We start from the raw sequence: 8,056 nt of genomic DNA, 5'->3' as shown, positions 1-8,056 counted from the left end.
GACAAAGGCCATGCGCAAATCACCCATAAAAATCCCTCTCCTGCTCCCCACCCAGCTTTAGTGGACCCCACAGGATAATTTATGACGCCCACGTGAGGAAGACTTCATCCACCACCTAGGGCCATAAAGCCGAGGGTCTCCTGGTTGCTCCCACCGCCCCCAGCCCAGGCTGGAGCAGGGGGACCCCCCCCTCCAACCACATGCTTCCAGCACAGACGGCTGTTTCACTTCCATGAAGGCCTCGCTGGGGAGGCGTGGGTGTCCCAGCCTCAGAACAGGAACATGGGCAGCGGCTCAGAGCTCCCGGCTCCATGGATCCCCATCACTGCCCGCAGGATAGAGCAAGACTGGCATGCTCACGTGGCATTCCATAAATTATTTCCAGATAGCTATTTATTATTAACTCTAGTGATGCCTATATAGACTCATAACATCAAACAGCACACAACGTCATACAATGAAAAGGCCTGCCATCTCACATCGAAGAATCCGCTCATGCAGAGTCCAGTCCCCGCTCTACAGATGCGGAAATTGCAGGAAGCGAGGTCAGGTGGCTTGTCCAAGGTCACTCAGCTGGCCTGCCATGGAGCCCAGGCCCTCTGACCACCTCGGGACGGCATTTGTTACACTCTGCACCCCAGTGCTGGGAGGTCCAAAGCGCCTCCTGTCTGCTCCTGAGACCACGCACAAGCGCTGGCGCACTGCCCACCCTAAAGAAAGACGTCCGCAGGGAGGTGTCCGGTCCTTCCGTGCAGGTGTGGGGCCTGGCGGCCGGCACCTCATCCACCAACAGGCCCCACTGCTCCAGCTTTCTTATGGAGCGTCCTCTGACCCCAGACGCTGTGAGGGACTAAGCTGGGTAGGGCAGTGAGACACAGGGAGTGAGGGGGAGAAAGTTTTGAGTCTGGCACCCAGAGAATGGGACCTTAACAACCAGAGCAGACTCACGTGGGGAGCATAGCACCCATGTTACTGGAATGGAGAAGAAAGAAATGAGTACCTTGTTCAGGGACAAACTGACACGCAGCACCATTGGGCCCTGGGGGAAGGTCCAGCAGGGCCTAAGAAAGGCAGCCAGGACCTCCAGGGCCAGACCGTCCCCAGTCACGGCAGGATAAGATCCATGCCGTCTGCACCTGGCCCAGCCAGCGCTGCGTGATCTGGGACAAGTCCCGGAGTCATCTGAACCAAAAAAAAACAACACACAGATTCTATGGATACTGACTTGTAGGAGAGCCCAGGATAGAACACTGTGTGGCCTTAACCAGAATCACAGAGGAGAGGGAAAGGGTATCTACGATCAGGAAATTCTCCCCGCCCCAGGGCAGGAGACCTCTCGGCTGCCTCCCTTATGAGCAGCCATCCTCACTTCTCTTAAGATACTTTCTGGCATTCACGCCCTTAGAAGTCAGCTGATTCTTTGGTTGAAATTTGTATTTCTTTGACGTTCCTTTTCTTATTAGACTAGAATCTGCCTTTTTTATCATTGTAACTGATTCAAGTCTAGTCTCGTAAAGCAGTTTTTCCAACATTTTGTCCTCCATAACACGTAACTGATGACCTCCAAAAGCACACCCGTGGGCGTTCTTCATTCATGCAGTCATGCAACACATTTTATTGAGCACCTACTAGGTGCCCGGCACTAGAGCAGAACAGGGTATTAAAAAGACAAAAACCCCTGCGTCATCGACCCTACATTTATTATTGCTTATAATAATAATAAGTAAAATGTACACTACATCAAATGGAAACAGGTAGGAAAATAAATAAAGCAGGGACGAGAGGGGTACGTTTTCAAATAGAGCGGTCACGGAAAGCTTCATTGAGTAGAGACCTCAAAGAGGGGGAGGAGCGGGCCGGCCATGCAGAGCGAGCAGGAGGTGCAAAGGCCTGAGGCAGCTAGGGCGGGGGCACCGCTGGCACGAGCTTCAGGATGGACCTGGTTCTACGGAGTCTTAGTGGACTCCACCCTTAGCTGTCCACTCCGTAAAGAACTGCAAACGCAAAGGAACCAGAAGGGTATGTCAGAGGTAAACCTGGAATCTGCTCTCATTTCTTTCCTTTGTTTAAGTACTTGATTATTAGCCACAGATTATGCCGACAACATACCTCCCCGCGAAGACGGCTCCCCAGGCACACACCGTGCTGAGAGCTTCCCTCCAGGATGCAACCAGCCCAGCTCCTCTTTGGAGAAGAGGGGAGCCCGCTCACCTCGCTCGCTGTCCTCCTGTCCTCCTCTGGACCCACGCCAGCCTGTCCAGGCCAATCAATCACTCCCCGCCCTTTTGTAGCTCAGGGTGTGCAGCACACGACACGGAAGACGGAGAAAAGGCACGCGGCGGCCCCATTCACACACCACTCGGGTTGCCTTCACCCAGACGCGTGACCTCCCCGTCGGGGAGTCGGCGCACGGGGCCACCCTCCCCCTTTGCATCCACGTCACCTTCAATACCAGAAACATGTATCACTCGGATCTTTTCCTTTTTTTCTTTTCCTTACAAAGATGTTCCCAAGAAAATCTGTATTTAATTTATGGGCAATTTATAATGGAAATAGACCACATGAAATGTACACAAATGTGTAGTGCCGTGGATGGGGCTGGGAAAAAGACTGACGAGCCAGGTACCCGTTTGGATCGCCCGGACGTTCGTGAAGCGGAAGCCCCCGGGGCCGAGGCCCAAACATGCCACCGGCCGTGGAGGACGTCAGGACGGCGGAGCTGACGACAGTGCATCTCTCCGGGGTGCCGGAGCCCCGGCCAGCTCCCAGGGTGCCAGTATCGCATTGCCTGGACGGAGCGGGCCAGCCCGAGCGCCACAATCCATTTTCCAGAAAAACAAAAGCATTTCCAACCAAGCCAACCCCAACCCGACGGGAGGCAGCGGGGCCTGCAAAGAGGTCGGTGGGCAGGCGCAGGGGACACCCGTCCGTCTGTCCCCACCCCTGCCCCTCGGCCTCCCAGGCCAGGGCCGCCCTGCTCACGTCAAGAAAGAGTTACAGAGAACCCCGGAGTTGCCAAAAGCTATTTCCAGGGGACTTTGATCAACTGATGCTGTAATCTCTGAAGGGAAGCAGACTTCACTGGGAAGGTATTCTTGGGGTCCTGCCCAAGGAGAAGGCATACTTGTGTTTGGAATAACACAGCCCTTTCCCTCTCTCTCCCTCCCTCCCTCCCCCCGGCCATGAGCGCTAATTGTGATGGTACACAAACAGTCTTGCGGAATTGAGCACAGTGAGAGAACATAGGACATTCTGTCGGCCAGGAAAGCGTGTTTTCAACAATGCCCCATTCGGAGCCAAAATCCGAGATGGCGGCCATACCCCAGCCTAAGGGCCAAATCCCCGGCTCCAGCCTCCCCCCCCCACCCCCCCACCCCCGCCCCTACAGGCCTCCCCCAGCCTCTGCTGCCCAGGACGCCCTGCCTCTGCCCCCGTTGGGGATGGGACCCCATTGTGGGAGAGAGGGGCGGGCCCCCCTAAAGCGCATATGGGTCCCTCGGATCGCCTCCATGCCATGCTGAAGGGTGGTAGATTTAAATAATTTTTTCCTGGCATATTCGGACATGGCTTAGATCAATTACCTCATTTTTCAACAATGAAAAGATTCAACAGTTTGTTAAGGGTTATAAAATGATTTAATACGCTATTAAGCGGAGATGTAAACTATCAAAGTTTAAGTTTCCAGAGAGAGAGACTTAAATATCAATTATATTCGCATCCAATTTGTCCGCAGCTCCCCCCACGCCCCTCCCGGAACCCGGTCCGGCCGCCACGGGGGACACCAGGCCCTCCGCCCGCAGCTTTGCAAACGCCGTTCCCGCTCTGGTCCCACGGGGACGCGCCCCGGACAGGGACCCGGGCTCCGGCTGCGCGCAGCACTTCTCTTCCCGGGAGTGGAGACGAAAATCGAATTGGGGAGCGATTCGGGCTGTCCTCGTGCTGGGTGACAGCAGAGGACCCTCAAGTGCCTCACGTGCAACCAGAGTCGGACTCTGACCTCTGACCTCCCCGGGTTCCCACTCATTCACCACTGGCAGCATTTCAAAGCAGATTTTTTTTTCCCTTCCAAATTACCTTCTAAGGCAAAATGAAAAAGAACCCTTTTCTTCATCTGTCTCCTCCCGTAGCATTCGCTTTTACAGACCCTGGTTCTTCCGTCTCCCTCTCCGCCCCCAAACAGTTCAGGCTGGAAACCTGCAGCCCCCAGAGTGAGGCCCCTCGGTTTGCATGGCGCCCGGTTTCCATGACCGGGGTGCTGGGGAGGGGGGGTGGGCAGAGGGCGCATCCTGCCTGGTCCACCTCTTGGCCCCTGGGCAGATTCCGACACCATGGGCCCCGTCAGGAGAGTGACCCCATCACCCGTGTTATCCACCCCCCGCCACGTGAGGCACCCCGGTCGGTTGTCATAGAACACAGATGTGCCCTGTGGTCTGCCTCCTGCTCACTCCGCTAGAGAAAGTCGGGGGAGCTCGGCACCAGTGAGGCAGGGCGGCCGTGTGATCAGACCAGGCTGCCTGTCCCTGCCGGACCCCCAGACCCTCGGGCCCCTCCTTCGGACCCCAGCAAGCCTGTGAAGACGAGGAGGAAGGAACCAGGGCTGGGAGCAGTGCGCCCTGCCCCTGACAAGAGCCTGGAGGAAGCGGCTGAGAGCAGGGCTGGGCAAAGGTCTGCAGTACCAACGGCTCCAGACCCCACAGGATTGCTCCCCAATGTCCAGGAGCCAGAAAGCCCCCATCAGGGCAAGGTTTCATTGCCATTCTGAAAATGCGCACATTCCACGCCTTCCCGGGACCCGCCAGCCTCCCCAGGAGAGCAGTAAATCAAAGCGGCCCCAGCAGGGACTGCCGTCCTCAGAACGGCTCAACTGCAGGAACGCTGGGCCCTCCGGAGAGGAGCGTGCCTGGCCGGACGGAGTGGTTTTCCGAGTGGGGCTCACAGTTACTCACGAGACAAACGAAGCGGGTTTCACTGTGAGGGTGGCCTTTCCCCCCGCTTCCTTCCCACCCCCCCCCGAGAGGAGGGCCGTACCTGCGCAGCCACGAGGAGCCGCTGGTGCGATGGAAGGAGAGACTCCCCGGCCCACTGTGTGCACAAGGACTGAACTCACGGTTGGCCTGTCAAAGCAATGACCCCCGAGTCACCAAGTGTGAGGGCCACGGGACAGGGGGGACGGGGGAGCGGGAGGCAGCCTGGTGACTTCCAAGGTTCTCCTTGTCTTCCTCCTCTCACCGGTCTGCTACGGAGGAAGGGACTCAAGGTTCAATTCCTTTGGACTTGGGTTTTTTTCCGTTGTGTGCCCAGACAGCTCGTGACTGGGGGAGGGGGAGGTTGTATCTCAGCCACACCCAGAGCACCTTTGCCAGAGGCCAAGGCAGGTCCCACGGTTAGAAGGTCTCCTCTTCCATTTCTGAACAGTTGAGCCCCCGGTGCTGTTTCTGCAGCAGACAGATGCTTTTCCAAAGGAGGGGGCGCACAGGGGAGCAATGGTGAGAGGGGACAAGCAAGCATCCACAGGAGCCACCCTCCAGACCCCCCCAGAGGTGCCCCACACACATCTCAGAGCCGGGGGTGAGCTCCCCTGCGGAAGGTAGACTCAGGGTGCTGAGAAGTGAGAGCAAAAACTAAGTCAAACCCGGCCGGCATGGCTCAGTGGTTGAGCGTTGACCTACGAACCAGGAGGTCACGATTCGGTCATGCCCGGGTTGTGGGCTCTATCTCCAATGTGGGGCGTGCAGGAGACAGCCAATCAATGATTCTCTCTCATCATTGATGTTTCTATCTCTCTCTCCCTCTCTGAAATAAATAAAAATATTTAAAAAACACACACACTAAGTCATTACGATCCTCATGCTTCAGTATCTGCCTTTCGAAAACTTGTTTGGGGTCTGAAAAGGGGCAGGAGTGGGCAGTTGGGATCCCAGCAGAGGCAGGTGAACTGAGGGCTCTGTGCGTGGGAGGGGCCCTGGCCCTGTGTCCCTGGTCCCCCTCCCCCCCAGGTTTGTTCTCCCAGCAGAGCACTCGGACCCCTGCCTGGGCCTCAGAAGGAGAGGCCGCACCCAGCTCGGGCTGCAGGGCCGGCTTCCTGAGAAGCAGTTGTCAGCGCTGTGTCCAGAAGTGCCTGTGGTTTCCCTCCTTACAAGGGCATCAGCAGCTGCGTGTTCTCCTGCATGAACTGAGCCAACGCAATTGGAACTTCGGGGCATCGCGTGGAAACGGGGTGAACTGGCGTTCTGTGTGGAATGGGGCCATAAAAGTGGTCTTTTCTCCAACAGAGTGTCAGGCCGGGAGCAGAGCTAACCCAGCGCTCCCTTCCCACCCTGGACGCACCGGGGCAGCTTCCAGAAAACTGGGCTGAAGGAAGAAAGGTAGGCAAAGAGCCCCCAGTGCCCGAGGAACCCCTGAATCCATAGTGTGAATTGAAAGATTCGAGGATCCCTCCCCAGGGCCTAACACACTCAGCTTCCAGGAAGCACTTCCGAGCCCCAGGCCGACCTGGCCCCAGTACCTCTGTTCTTTAGGCACACAGACCACGAAAACCTCAGGGACCTCTGAGGTCTGCGTCCGTGCACCCCAGCTTCCAGAGGACGGACCGAGGGGAGGGGTCGCTCTGGTAGGAATGTAAGCGGGCAACCACAGGGTCTGGGCTGCCTGTCACTACTTGAACCAATTCGGCAGAGACAGGGTTGAATCATATGTGAGCGTTTATTCCAATCCTGCCGGCAGCGTGGGAGAGCAGCAGGTCAGCCACAAAGATCTGCTCTGCAGCCCCCCAGAAGCCAGCTGCTTAGATAGGGAAGGAGGGCAGAGGATGGGGAAGCATGTAAAAGGGTGTGCAGGTCTCCAAAGGGCTAGTGATATGCAAAAGGGGGTCCGCGAAGGGCTGGCCATTCTGGTTTCTGCCACGAGGTTGTTCATCTTGCCATGATAATAGGAGCTTCCCATGTGGCCGTGCGTCACTCTCAACCCGCTCCGTCATATAACACGTGAACTGTGCATAAACAATCCTGGGTTAGGGCTGCTTTCCTACAACCATGGGGATTTCAGCCCTGACACTGGCATCTTGTTTGTGGAAACTGACGCCTGGGAACAGTGGAAAGCAAGTCCACCGCTCAGCGAGTGGCATTTCCGCACACACGTTCGTTCCCCGCGCTGCGGGGAAACAGAAGCGCAGCCCGTTTCTGATGCCCGGCCTGGAGACCAGCAGCTGGGACCCGCCTCCGTTCCCCACTTCCTGCCGGAAGCCAGGCTCTCCGTGAGGTCCCTGCTAAGACCCAAGCGGACTGACCTAGCACCGCAGGGAACACAGACACTCCCAGCAAGAGGGACTTGCTCGCCGAAACTGGTTTGGCTCAGTGGATAGAGCGTCGGCCTGCGGACTGAAGGGTCCAGGTTCGATCCCAGTCAAGGGCATGTACCTTGGTTGCAGGCACATCCCCAGTGGGAGGTGTGCAGGAGGCAGCTGATCGATCTTTCTCTCTCATCGATGTTTCTAACTCTCTATCCCTCTCCCTTCCTCTCTGTAAAATATCAATAAAATATATTTTTTTAAAAAAAGAGGGACTCGCTCCTGGGGAATGGCTCCACCACTGCCCACCAGGGACTGCCCGCCTTCCCAGCCTTGGCCCAGGTGCCAGGGCGTCTACCCCCTTCTCCAAGGCTCCCGAGGAAGGAAGCTCCTCCCCCAGGTTCAAAGGCAACTCCGCCTCTGTGCCTCCCCCGCAGGTCCCCCACCTCGCCGGCCCTCCACACCTGAAGGCCGTAGGTCACCACTCTTTAAAGCCAGGCAGTGTGGCCTGCCTGGTGCCAGCGCTCTCCGGGCACCATCACATCCAGCCGGCCCCACTCCCAGGGGGCCAACGAGGCCCCGCTGCCAGCACCAGCCATCCCCCGGGCACTTGCCTGGTCAGAGCAGCTGAGAACAGCCCTACCCCAGGGAGCAATCCCACTTTTACACTTTTACGAGGCCAGAGGGGAGCTGTGGGTGGGAGGAGGGAGGTGGGAGGGCTGGGCCAAGCTCTGGCCTCAGTCCTTCCCACCGAGGAGGGGGTAGGAAGCC

This window comes from Plecotus auritus (assembly GCF_963455305.1).
Source record: "Plecotus auritus genome assembly, chromosome: 8".
Lineage (NCBI taxonomy): Eukaryota > Metazoa > Chordata > Mammalia > Chiroptera > Vespertilionidae > Plecotus > Plecotus auritus.
The sequence above is the reverse complement of the archived record's forward strand: the minus strand, read 5'-3'. Positions refer to the sequence as shown.